This window comes from Macrobrachium rosenbergii, chromosome 41 (genome assembly GCF_040412425.1).
Source record: "Macrobrachium rosenbergii isolate ZJJX-2024 chromosome 41, ASM4041242v1, whole genome shotgun sequence".
In the NCBI taxonomy this organism is placed as follows: domain Eukaryota; kingdom Metazoa; phylum Arthropoda; class Malacostraca; order Decapoda; family Palaemonidae; genus Macrobrachium; species Macrobrachium rosenbergii.
In genome coordinates this window covers 36,335,620-36,350,621 of record NC_089781.1, presented here as the reverse complement: position 1 = coordinate 36,350,621, position 15,002 = coordinate 36,335,620, and the positions used below count along the sequence as shown (strand labels likewise).

Here is a 15,002-nt window from a genome sequence, read left to right as displayed (position 1 = left end):
TTCTAGGATTTTCATTATTCTGGTATTATTTTCAATGTATGTACTTTCCTTTGTCAGAATACCTTTTATGCTTTAAATATGTACTTGCTAAATATATGTGTACATAAATATAATTGTAATCTATTGGTCTCTTCTTTTTGTAGTTTTTGTGTAAAATATATATATTTGTGTAATTTTGTAATTCTCATACTCCGGAAGGGGTCGATAGAATAAAATTTGCCTTTGCCTTTGCAAAAAAAAAAAAAAAAAATTGCCTTTGCCTTTGCCCAATTCATCGAGAGTATCGTGGGCAGGGAGCCGAACCTGACGGTGACCGGGATAATGGTGGACCTGGTGGACATCTTGGCCAGGCAATTAGGAACTTGGTAAACAAAATATTATCCTCGATTTTTCCTCTTTCTTTGTAACCTTTGTTTAACATCTATGTTCTGCTTGGCAGTATGTGTTTCGTTCTTTTCCTCTGTCATAAATATAAGAATTTTTGTTCAGTATTTTTTTTCTGTTTATGATCTTTAGAAATTAAAATAAACCGTTCTCCAGTTGTTTGGCTCATAAATGAAATAGATTCGTTGTTTTAATTTGCTTAATCTGCTTCATGAAGGTTTGGTTTAGCAAACTATTTTCCAACGTTTATTCCTTAAATTTTTATTAATAAAATTTTTTTTTTTATGATTTTAGATTTTTCTGGTCAATTTCTTTTGCGACCTTTGAAATTACAAACTAGATGGAACGCTCAAAATGAGTGAAATTTCGTTCATTTTATACATTTGATTTTAATGTTTTCAGAATTCTTTCATGGGCTGAATTTTAGGCCTTCGTTGCAGCCAAAATTACTCCAGAAATTATTATAAACAACGGCACACTGCAGGAATCGCTATAAGCTAGCAAATCTACAGGACATTTCCTATCTTCTGTCGAGATTGTATCAAGGCTTCCGTGCTTTTATCTTGTGCTTTTAGCTCTCTTCTTTATTTACAATTTCAGACCAACTTATTCCCCATTATTGCTCATTCCAATCCATCATCATCACTCATGTCTGTTTTACTCTTGGACGTTCACCAATCTTTATTCATGTCAAAGCTTATTATAATTCTCATCCAAGTAGGTCTAGGTTTTCTGACATTACATACTGTTCTCCTATACTGTCGTTAATTGTCATTATCCCACCTTTACTCAAGTAGTTCGAATCTTAGCGAATTATTCAGTTTAGATAATCATCAATTACTCATCTATCACCTCTCCCTCTCTTTTTGTGTGTAGTGTGCAATACATCTTAGCGAAGGACCGCCACTATGGCATTAGTCTCCCTAACGGAACATGGACTGGAATTATGGGATTGCTCACCAGGAAGGTTAGTTTGTTTTAATTTTTCATTCTTAAAGTGTTTCAGAAAGCAGTGTTTTTTTTATTTAGTTAATTTGTTTATCCATTATCCTCTCTAAAGAGCTTCAGAAAGCAAATGTCTCATTTATATTTACTTATTCACCAGCTTATTCATATTAATTGAACTTGAGTCTATAACTCGGGTGACATCACTGATTTTCCTGTTCTGCAACTACTACAGCCTCTCTCTCTCTCTCTCTCTCTCTCTCTCTCTCTCTCTCTCTCTCTCTCTCTCTCTCTCTAGGTTAATAATGAAAACCTGGCAGGCGAGTATGACGCTCACAAAAAATGTTATATTGCAATTTGACAGACTTAATGGCTGTCGAAATAGCGAGAGCTAGTTTTGAGCCATATTAGTTGGCGAAGGCACAATTTATAAGGCCAAGGAGATGTTATTGTAAAGCTTCCTTCATCTGGTAGAAGAGAAAATAGTCTAGAAATCACTGAATAACAAGTTATCTTCGCCAGGAGGCCGATATGTCCGCCATAGTCCTATCAATGAACGCCGAACGCGCTTCTGCCGTTTCCCTGAGCGAGCCTCTCTTCATGGACGAGCAAGCGGTCGGCCACAAGACTCCCGTTCTGGAAGCTGACGTTGCCGGTTTCGTGAAGCCTTATACAACATCTGTGAGTCTTGTAGTGCCTTCGTTTAAACTGTATGTCATGCGTGGTTGATCGTAACCGTAATTCGTAAACCGATTTAGGGTTTTTAAACTGATTTTGATAACCATTGCAGTTATAGTCTTACCTTTTCACTTTTATCAGGTGTGGTTGATCTTAGGCCTAACCCTTATTGGCGTGGCGCTAGCAACGTTTATGGTGCAATTCCTCTACGGATATATATCTCCTTTCTTCACCGACGTTTTTTGTATTACATCATATCATATACTGTATATATATCTTGGGGTAGGCGAGCGGCTCAGTGTTTAAAAAGGTCGACTCGTAACTGACGAGCGTAAAAGTTGAATGTGATTTTGTCTGTTGTCCTCTTTATTTCTAAAGGCACAAATGGCGGGGAATTGACATATAATTAAATACGATGATAATTCATCTAATGATTAGGCTGCTTCATACACTTTCACGGGAGACCCATAACCAATAATCAAACTCCTAGGCGTATTGCGCCATTCACCTCTGTCTTGTATAACTTTCCATACTTCGTAGACATCATGGCCCTTACTTTTAATACTTCTTACACTCCATTTATTCGTCACTTTCTAGGTTGTATTCTCCTCATTCCTTCTATATATTTTTTTTTGTAAAGAGATGGAGACGAAAATCTGGCAGGAGCTGGTGAACAGGGCATCCAGCAGGGTATCTGGTTAGCTTTCATGTGGACCATAGCAATTCAGCTCTCTCAGGGTAAGTAAACAATTTAAACTTTATACAAGTTTTGTGTAATAAATTTCCTTCTTTAAGATATTTACAGCGCTATTCAGAGGAAAAATAACAATAAATTTTATGACTTCTAGGGGAAATATTTACGCTAGCAATTCATCTTTAGTACTCGACAACACAAACACACACACACACATATATATATATATATATATATATATATATATATATATATATATATATATATATATATATATATATATCCAGTTCACTATACCTCGGGAACAACATACAACCAAGGGGAATTATAATTGATAAGTGCTTCGCCACAAGTGGGATTCGAACCGCTGCCCGGTTTAGCAACAACGATATACAGTGACCTTTGACCGCCGAACCTCTCTTCACTGCTCATCTGTTAAAAATCGGTTTACATCTTGTCACTGTAAGCTATTCTCGAGGTATAGTGAGCTGAAACTGAACGATAGTTGTGGCTTAGTGGCTTAAAAGAAATATAAATATATATATATATATATATATATATATATATATATATATATATATATATATATATATATATATATATATATATATATATATATATATATATATATATATATATATAGTGCATGTGTGTAAATGTATATGTACAAACACACACACACACACATATACATATATATATATATATATATATATATATATATATATATATATATATATATATATATATATATATATATATATATATATATTTATATATATGTGTTTGTATATATACATTTACACACACTATATATATAGATATATATATATATATATAAATATATATATATATATATATATATATATATATATATATATATATATATATATCGTGATGAGAAAAACCAAACCTGTTATATTGGAAGACTTGAATTATTGTCTTATCTTCAAGTACTTAAATAGTATATGAATATTTTTCAAACTTACACACTTGTATACAGTATATACTGTAGACTTTAAAGAATGTAGAAGTGAAAACCCGATTTTGTTTTTAATTTTCAGTAGCTAGTGATTCAGTATTGAAAAACAAATAAAAAAATTTATTGCTAAAGTTTTCTCCGTTTCTGTAGAGCTCTCTCTCTCTCTCTCTCTCTCTCTCTCTCTCTCTCTCTCTCTCTCTCTCTCTCTCTCGTTAATATTTTTTAAAAGTGCATATACTTTTCGTATTAATAACTGCCCAGGAAACACGTCTCTCTCTCTCTCTCTCTCTCTCTCTCTCTCTCTCTCTCTCTCTCTCTCTCATGGTGTAACACAATCACCTCACTGATGGTTAGTCAACTTTTGTGGATCGCAATTTGGAGACTGGAGTGAATAAACCGAAGAGAGGCCATATAAATGATTCTGTTGACCTCTTAGGGAAAGAAGAAGAAGATGGAGAGTACGGTACAAGTGACTGCCTTCTTTTGACAGAGCGCATCGGAAGGCTCCCCTTTGTATCGGCTGAAGAAACAGGCCGTTTTTCACAACGACATCGTCCGATTGTCCAGAGACCTCACGCAGGGGAAGATGGCTGCGTTCTTGGGCAAGAGAGCCTTCACTTACCTCCTGCACCAGAGGTATTCGAAAGTGAGTATCTCTCCGCCATTCGTTTCTGTAGGCTTCGCGGGCCTTATTGTGACCTAATTAATGCTAAGCATTGATTTTTGGTACGAGTTATCGTACGAAAAATCAAGCTGTTATCATATTTTCCGTATGAGGTAATCTTTTTCATTCTTGTAGTCGAGTCTTGAATATTTTCGTTGCGTCTCTTTTTTATTATTAAGTCTCATTCCTTACATCTTTTGTATTTTGCTTTGTTAAGCTTCCCTTTCTATCCGTTATTGCCCTTGTTTTGTGCATAGAGTAATTTCCACAAACCTTTTAGTTTGATATGTACCTTGAGAGGGAGGCTTCTTTGATTGAGCCTTGTACATTTTCCTTTCGTCTCTTTTTGTCTTTTTTTTCTTTATTGGGTCTTATTCCTTGCATCTTTTGTGTTTTGCTTGTGTATCTTCCCTCTCTTTCCATTTCTGCCCCTCTTTCGTGTGCAGAATAGTTTTTACAGAATAGTTTCTGCAGAATAGTTTCTGCAGAATAAATTCTGCAGAATATTTTCTACAGAATAGTTTCTGTAGAATAAATTCTGCATAATATTTTCTACAGGATAGTTTCTGCAGAATTTTTTCTACAGAAATGTTTCTGCAGAATTTTTCTACAGAATACTTTCTGCAAAATAAATTCTACGGAATAAATTAAGCAGAATCTTTTCTTCAGATTAGGTTCTGCAGATTAGTTTCTACAGAACAGTTTCTGCAGAAATTTTTTCTGCAGAATACTTTTTGCAGAATAAATTCTGCAGAATAGTTTCTACAGAATAGTTTCTGCAGAATATTTTCTACTAACTGTCTTCTAATTTAATATGTACCTTGACAGGAAGGCTTTTGTGACGTGTACATCGCCAGAGAAACTGTTTTCGGAGGGACTTCTTTAAGCACTGCCTTCCCCAACGGCTCCTCTCTCAAGGCGAAGGTCGATTCGATGTAAGTTATTATTTTCACCTCTCTTTTCTTTGTGTGGATCATCATCATCATCATCATCGTCACCATTACCATCAGCATCATGATTATCGTCATCATCATCATTAACATCAGCATCATCATCATCACCATCAGCATCATCATCATCATCAGCAGCAGCATCATTATCATCATCACCATCATTATTAGCATCAGCATCATCATCATCATCATCATCAGCAGCAGCAGCAGCATCATTATCATCATCACCATCATTATTAGCATCAGCATCATCATCAGCAGCCGCATCATCATCATCACCATTATTATTAGCATCAGCATCATCATCAGCAGCCGCATCATAATCATTATCAGCATCAGAAGCATCATCATCATCATCATCAGCAGCATCATCATTATCATCATCATCAACAGTATCATCATGATCATCATCACCATCAGCAGCAGAATCACCATCATCATCACCATCATCATTAGCATCAGCATCATCATCAGTAGCAGCATCATTGTCATCATCAGCATCATCATCATCATTAGCAGCAGCATCATCATTATCATCATCATCATCAACAGTATCATCATAATCATCAGCATCAGCAGCACCATCATTATCATCATCAGCATCATCATCAGCAGCAGCAGCATCATCATTATCATCATCATCAACATCGTCATAATCATCATCAGCAGGAACATCATAATCATTATCAGGATCATAAATTATCATTCACGATTTTATTTTCGTTCTTTGCTTTCACGGGTTAGAAGTCTAATGAGTCCTTTCCATTCTTTCTATCTACTCTATTTCTTTTGTTTCTTTCTTTAATATTTCGTCTTTTTACTTTAGTTTTACCCATTATTACTTTAGACATCTCATGATTTTTCCACATTCTTTTCTGTCTTATATATTCCCTGTTATTCTTTCTTATAATTCATCATTATCATTCACGTTCTTACCCATAGCAATCCTTGTACAAGTTAAGACGTCTATTGGGTCCCTTCCCCCCGGCCCCCAACTCCACCAACTCTTCCATCTTGTCCACTTTCTGTTTTCATCCCCATGTTGCCCAAAATCCTCATCAGCGCTTTAATCCGGCTGACTGCTCGCTTCTCCCTTTTTCTCTTCATGCTCAAACCATCTCATCCTCTGAGATCTCCAGGTGGGAATCTTAATGCTTTGTAGTTTCACCTTTTCAGGACTTCTATTTAATATTTTATTATTTATCATGTTCGCTTAATTTTTTCTCATTCTCTTAGTTCAGTACCGAAACATAATCTGTGAACATTCATTAACAGAATTGATCTAACACTTGGTGTAATTTGAAATGAATTAAGATTATTTGATTTATACATGATATATATATATATATATATATATATATATATATATATATATATATATAGATAGATAGATAAATAGATAGATAGATAAATGAAAAAATACATATATACACACGTATATAAATAAATATATATATGCATATATTTTATATATATAAAACATAATTTATCTAATAATTGAATTTCAAATAAATTAACATTATTTAATGTATATATACATATGTACTGTCTATATATAAATATATAAATAAATAAAAAATATATATATACATACTGTATATATTCATAAATATATATATATACACTATATGTATATATATACACACACACATATATACACTCGTATACAACACACAGCATCCGCGGCCTGAAGGAAGCAGGAATGTTGGAGAAGCTGTACAGCCATGCAGGGCACAAAGAACGCGTCCTTTTGTCTGGAATCCTCCTTGAACGAGCCCTACGCTCAACTGAGGGCCCTCAGTCTCGTCGACTTCTACGGGGTATTCTCCTTCTACGTTGCTGGCGAGTTCCTCTGAGGGTGCTTGCAAGCATCCGGGTTATTGAGAGTTGTGAACCGCTTCCCATTTGGCGGAGATTAAAGAATCGTTATACTTTTATTTTTATAGTTTAGAAAATGGAAAGTGGTTCTTTCATCTTTTGTTTGGTTGAATTAAATTGAATATAGAATTTAGGCCAAAGGCCAAGCATTGGGACCTGTGAGGTCATGCAGCGCTGAAACGGAAATTGACAGTAGAAGGTCTGAAAGGTTATAACAGGAGGAAAACCTCAAAGCAGTTGCACTGTGAATCAATTATTAGGAGAGGGTGGGGAGCAAGACGGAAGAAAGAGAATATGGAAGGAGGTACAGTAAAAGAAACGAAAGGGGTTGCAGCTAGGGGTCGAAGAGACGCTGCAAAGAACCTTAAGTAGTGCCTACAGTGCACCGCACGAGGTGCATCTTTTGTTTGTGTCATTCTGCTGGAAAAGTACACATACACACACCTGTTTGTGTATGTGATTGCTGTATGTGTAAACTTCCCCTTTCTAATTACGAGTTGCATTTATAGTCTTAAGCAGACATCCTCTAAAAATATTGCTTTTACTGTACCTCCGTTCATATTCTCTTTCTTCCTGTTACTTTCCACACTCTCCTAACAATTGATTCATAGTGCGACTGCTTTGAGATTTTCCGCCTGTTACGCCTTTCTAACTTTTTACTGTCGATTTCCGTTCCAACGCTGAATGACCTCAAAGGTCACAGTGCTTGGTCTTTGGCCTAAATTCTATATTCTGTTCTATGAAAAATAATAATAATAATAATAATAATAATAATAATAATAATAATAATAATAATAATAATAATAATAATCCCTCGACTTGAGAACTAAATATTTTGATTCCGTGGTATAAAGTAGTTAAGCAATTCAGTAATAATAATAATAATAATAATAATAATAATAATAATAATAATAATAATAATAATCTCTCGACCTGAAAGTTAAGTATTTTGATTCCGTGGTATAGTTAAGCAATTCGGTAATAATAATAAGAATAATAATAATAATCCCTCGGCTTGAGAATTAAGTATTTTGATTCCGTGTTACAGTTAAGCAATTCAGTAATAATAATAATAATAATAATAATCCCTCGACTTGAGAATTAAGTATTTTGATTCCGTGATATAGTTTAGCAATTCAGTAATAATAATAATAATAATAATAATAATAATAATAATAATAATCCTCAGTTCATTTCATTTGCCTTTCCAGTGTCACCAAACCCTGTTCATTTCCTTTCCAGGCATCGTCATTTTCCTGATGGCTTTTTTCGTCGAACTCCTCAATGGCGGGTGTCAGACGGGCGGACGCCATCATTTCCATCGGCCGGTGACGTCATCAGCTCGGTGAATGACGGTTGTTGGTAATACTTATCGGGTATAGCGTATGTATGACGTCATGGATGCCCATTGGTTCTTAGACTTTCGCAGATGTTTAGTAAATATTGTATGCAATTTTTAAAGTAGGCTATTATTCCTACTAGAGGCCACCAGTCGGCCCCTTCCCCCAGTAGAGAATTATGTTATATATATACACAAGTATATGTATATATATGATTATATAATTATATAATATATATATATATATATATATATATATATATATATATATATATATATATATAAAGGGCAGGAATACGATGCGATACGCATTTTGTTTTAATCCTACGTTTCGTAACAACATCGCCACATCTTCAGGGATTTTCTACAAAATAAAATATAATATGTTAACATAAAATAAGAGCTGATTATAAGATCCAGTAGTTGAAAAAAGCTAAAACAATTTAATGGTAAAATTACAACTCACAGACTTAAATTACATGCACACTGAGACTGATTAAAACTGAGACTATAGGTATAAAAATATATATATATATATATATATATATAAACGAAACGAACATTTAAATATCTCGGCAAAATTATATATAAATAAAAAGAACGCCAACACATGCAATAAAAAGCAAAAATTATACACTCATAAAACTACAGCTGAAGACAGGTACACACAACCAACCTTTCAGCATCAAAGATAAAAACGCACTAAAAATAAACAACGTCAAGCGGTACAAAGACTGACAGAAAATTAGGCTAAAAACAACGGGACAGCAGAGGAATGGTTGTTTAGAGTCGGAACTCGTAATTTGATATTTAACGTTTCCAAAATCAGCAGTTCGTTGAGTTCCTTTGTTTGGCCAATAATTTTAAAATCTTCGTATTTGATGGTACTTTTACATCTGATAATGTGGTTCCTTATAGAAGAAGTTTCCGAGTTAGATAGCTTACAACCAGTTCTATAACTAACGCCCCGATGAGAATCGGCCCTGACCCTGAGAAGACGCCGGGTAGATCCAATATATTTTCCCAGATTACATCTGGGACAAGTGTATTCATAAACGACGCCCGACGTCATCAAAGAGCAGAGCCGAGCCTTAAACTTGAAGAGCGAGCCAATGGTCGTAGGATTCTTAGGTATAAGCTTTAGATTTATGGCTCCAAAATGTTTATGTACGATCTTAGTAAAATCTCTTCCGACCTCTGTTCTACTCACGCTATGTGGACGACACTTTTATCTTATTCAAACATGAGTTCGATGCAGACCAGTTCTTGGAGTTTTCTAATAATTACCATAGTAATATTAATTTTACAATGGAAAAAGAACAAAATTCAAAATTAGCCTTCCTAGATATTTTGGTCTCTAAGGAAAATGACTGTTTCTGTGCCTCAATTTTTAGAAAGAAAACATTTACTGGTCTCGGTTCCAACTTCTATAGTTTCTGTTTCCTCAATTTCAAACTTAACTCTATATATACCTTGCTCTATCGTGCTTTGTCTCTTACCTCTAGCTGGACTCTCTTCCACAACGAAACTACTTTTCTCCTCCAGTACTTCTTAAATAACTGCTTTCCTTCTAAGATCTTCTATAAAATTTTAAATAAACTTCTTAACAAAAGTTTTCTGAACATCCTTTACATTTTAACGTCCCTAAGCTACCTCTTTATGCCAGTTTCCCGTATCTACTAAATGACAATTTTCGGAGAGATTTTACTAAGATCGTACATAAACATTTTGGAGCCATAAATCTAAAGCTTATACCTAAGAATCCTACGACCATTGGCTCGCTCTTCAAAGTTTAAGGCTTCTGCTCTTTGATGACTTCGGGCGTCGTTTATGAATACACTTGTCCCAGATGTAATCTGGGAAAATATATTGGATCTACCCGGCGTCTTCTCAGGGTCAGGGCCGATTCTCATCGGGGCGTTAGTTATAGAACTGGTTGTAAGCTATCTAACTCGGAAACTTCTTCTATAAGGAGCCACATTATCAGATGTAAAAGTACCATCAAATACGAAGATTTTAAAATTATTGGCCAAACAAAGGAACTCAACGAACTGCTGATTTTGGAAACGTTAAATATCAAATTAGGAGTTCCGACTCTAAACAACCATTCCTCTGCTGTCCCGTTGTTTTTAGCCTAATTTTCTGTCAGTCTTTGTACCGCTTGACGTTGTTTACTTTTAGTGTGTTTTTATCTTTGATGCTGAAAGGTTGGTTGTGTGTACCTGTCTTCAGCTGTAGTGTTATGAGTGTATAATTTTTGCTTTTTATTGCATGTGTTGGCGTTCTTTTTATTTATATATAATTTTGCCGAGATATTTAAATGTTCGTTTCGTTTATATATATATATATATTTTTGTACCTATAGTCTCAGTTTTAATCAAGTGTGCATGTAATTTAAGTCTGTGAGTTGTAATTTTACCACTGAAATTGTTTTAGCTTTTTTCAACTACTGGATCTTATAATCAGCTCTTATTTTATGTTAACATATTATATTTTATTTTGTAGAAAATCCCTGAAGATGTGGCGATGTTGTCACGAAACGTAGGATTAAAACAAAATGCGTATCGCATCATTCTGCCCTTTATCTGCTTCATCTATGAATGAGCGCCTTGCGCGTCTGATCTGTGTTCTGTATATTATTATATATATATATATATATATATATATATATATATATATATATATATATATATATATATATATATATAGTTATATATATATATATATATATATGTGTATATATATTAAATATTATATATATATATATATATATACATACTATATATATATATATATATATATATATATATGAATCTGGTTTTTAATAGGTAGTTATATCTATTTAGATTACGAAAACATCGGCAATTTTCAATTCAAATTTAGGAACTAAAACTTTTTTTTTTTTTTTTGTTTTTCGGAAAATTTTCTGCCTGTATGACTCGAAATATTAAGCAGAAGTTATTGAAATAAGTAAGTATATTTTAGATTATAGATTGAATCTAATGAATAAAAAAAAAAAAAAGCAGATGGGTATACCCCACAATTTTTCTTATTGAACCGTGTATCATTTTCAGTCTTCCTTTGCTCACTACTCATTCCTTTTACTGTACCTCCGTTCGTGTTCTCTTTCTTCCATCTTACTTTCCTTAACCCTCCCCTAACAATTGATTCATAGCGCAACTGCGAGGTTTTCCTCAAGTTACACTTTTCACTCCTTTTTACTGCCAGTTTCCGTTTCAGCGCTGAAAGACCTCATGGGTCTCAGAGCTTGGCCTCTGGCCTAGAATCTGTGTGCTATCTATCTGTTTATCTATCTACCATATATCAAATGACGTCATTCGTTGCTAGTACTCGATTATCTCTCGTCAGGAAACCGAACTTGTGGACAATTACGAAGGTTCTTCTCGAGGCTTCTTCTTCATCTTCACAGAATGTGGCATTTGGTTATATTTCTGTAATTGGCTGTACGTTTGCTTGAAGGTGCATGCAGTAACATTCCCCCACTTATTTGCTCTTTATTCATTTACGAATTAGTTACTTACTTCTACTGATTGATTGAGTTATTGATTTTCATATATTTATTGGCTGTGATTTTATTTATCCATGTTTTCCATTTCTGTGCTGTTATATTTAAATCACCTCCTGCCATTCTTTCTATCTGCTCTTTTTTCATGTTCTTATATTAATGTGCTTTTCAGTAATAACGTAATATTTTAACAATATTAATTAAAAGATAACAATAACAATAATAATAGGCCTTAAACAGTGAATTGGTTATTTGTTTTGTTTGACCAAACTTTCAATTATTAGAGATGGCTTCTGTATTTGGTCACTTCTTCAGATACATTTGTCTTTTCTCTTTTCTGTAAAGATTATTCTATTAATAATTCAATTTTTTCCAGCAATTACTCATTGCTAATTTCACGTTAATACTCTTACACTGCAATTTCACTTGACAATTGTATCCACGCGGAATTGGCACTGGAATAAAGAATAAATCATTTGTAGGCTTATATTTGATGCTTGTCCTTACGGAGACAACCAGTAAAGGGAAAAATTGGTTTTAAAGGAGAGAGAGAGAGAGAGAGAGAGAGAGAGAGAGAGAGAGAGAGAGAGAGAGAGCGTGAGCGCTCTTGTTTGCTAGGTCCGTGGATCGCTCCTGGCCTAACGCCCGCCAGTCCATCCAGATGTAAATGGGTACAAAATTGTCTGCTGGGGTGTGAGTCCTAGCAACCTCACCTCTAGAGACTTGTTGAGAGACCAGAAGCCTGCCTATATATAATGTACCCTTATGTTAACAATAAAACGTATGGCTGGAGTTAAGTGGAGATTTGTGTAAGATAAAGTCAAGGAAAGACATGCATAGAAGAGATGAAGTGATGATGATGATAATGATACATATGCCAGTGATTAGTTCACAATTATTCACGTGTTTGCCGAGGTGCTAGTACTAAACAGCGTATGGCAAATGTAAAGTAGACGGCCGCAAGAAGATATCGTTTATTAAAATGATTTTTCGACCACACTACATAGAAATGTGCGTATATAATACTTTGATCCCCGAGGGGCTAGTAATAAACACGGCGTCCAAAGGGGCTTCCGCCATGTTTAGTACTAGCACCTTGGAGTAGGTGAATAACAAACCAAAGTAGCACCCAGACGGCTAAAGACCGTTCGTAAGAAGGTCTCTAGACCTTGGTTTGTAACTCAGCAGGTCATTTGATCGGCGATGTCAAACTATCTTGGGTATGGTTAGTCGTTGAAAAGGTGACCACCAACAAATCTTAGACGTACAGGGTATAAGTCCTTTAAATTATTATGGATTGCGTCTAGTAACTGAAGCACTTATCAAAGACCAGAATGGTAACTTAACCTCCAAGGTGAAAAGGCATAACAGTAAATCAATACCACAATATAATATATATAATTTGCTTTGTTACGCATTGGACTGAAAATTATTTAAATTACATAATAATATATATATTATATAATTTAAATATTTTTCAGTTCAATGCATAACAAACCATCTATGAGTTGTAATTTTACAAAGAAAGAAGAAGAAACAAGTAACTCACCGCTTACCCAGTGTAGCGACGCTCTCCGCCAATCAGAGACCAGGAAACGTTGCCTCACAGCCAATCACAAAGCAGCGTGGGACTGAAGGCTGTCGGGAAGGGTTGGGGAGCACATGTTCAGTTTTTCCTTTTGAGTGGTTGAAGTGTGTTTTAATCTGGCCTCTGATTTCGTGCTATTTTACTCTTTTATCGTCTATTATCGCGTGTGTTTGGATTACCGCCGGTGGCCATTAGTGTTAGTGTAACCGTGTAACGAAAAAATAAGGTAATAGTTGTTTTAATCATTGAAAGAAACCCGATCACGGTTATCTTAACTCTTAACTCGTATAACTAAAGTATTATAACTTCTCTAACCAAAGTACTAATATTAATAACACTTACGCTATACGCATTTAATGCAGCCGCATGCATAGTTCATTTGAGTATTGCTTGCAACGCCATTGCAACTGAGAAACAAACGAATTCCCCGAGGTTTCATCCATAGGCCTATTCTATTATTTCTCGATAATTCCTATATTACAGTTTAGTAAAATTACAGTTTTCGATCTGTCATTTTTTAAATTCAAGTCGCCGGAGGAGATTAGTGCCGTCAGTACGCCTCGCGTGGTGGACTGTAGGCATTACTTAAGATTCTTTGCAGCGTGCCTTCGGCCCCTAGCTGCAAGCTCTTAAATCCCAATCATATTCTCCTTCTTCCATCTGACTTTCCACGCTCTCTAACAATTGTTTCACAGTGTAACTGTGAGGTTTTCCACCTGTTATACCTTTCAAACCTTACCGTCAATTTCCCTTTCAGCGCTGAATGATCTTATGAGTCTCAGCGCTTGGCCTTTGGGCAAATTCTATATTCTAATTTCAATTTAGATTCACGTGAGTGTATTCTTGAGATTTAAGCAACGATTACTGTAACCAAGTTGATAATTAAGGAATGAAAGGCATTTTCAAGATTATCATGAAGACGATAGATAAATAGTTTGTTACCCCTCATAAATACATTTGAATATAGATTTTACCTATAGGTCTATATGCAAGTAGTCTCCGAAATCACTCGTAAAAACCTTTGAATCTAGGTATACGCTAACATGCTGTAAGGTTAGATTGGATGGAAATATTCTATAGGCCTAATTTCTTCACATTTTAACTTCGTTAGTGCTATTTTTGTACAACAATGTTTAATACACATTGGTATCTCAATCATGTCGTTTTCCATCACCAAGTGACTTGAGAATATTAACGCATTATACAAAAATCCTAACTTTTTCATATCATGGAATCAAAGTGAGCTCAAGAAAGTAGTTCTGTTAAAACAGCTGATCGTCTTCCACCCGAAGCCTCGTGTGATTGATGATGCTTTACTTTATATTAAATGTTACGGAAACTGATATTCTTATTCAGAAGTTCCAAGTGCTA

General features: G+C 34.7%; 1 long non-coding RNA gene across 1 annotated transcript; it reads left to right on the top strand.

Annotated features, from left to right (window-relative positions):
* The first annotated feature begins 4,131 nt into the window (after nt 1-4,131).
* On the top strand, nt 4,132-7,113 carry LOC136826470 (uncharacterized). The gene is made up of 3 exons (XR_010849621.1): nt 4,132-4,329; nt 5,176-5,282; nt 6,978-7,113. It is a non-coding gene; the product is annotated as an uncharacterized lncRNA (long non-coding RNA).
* Nucleotides 7,114-15,002: the final 7,889 nt, after the last annotated feature.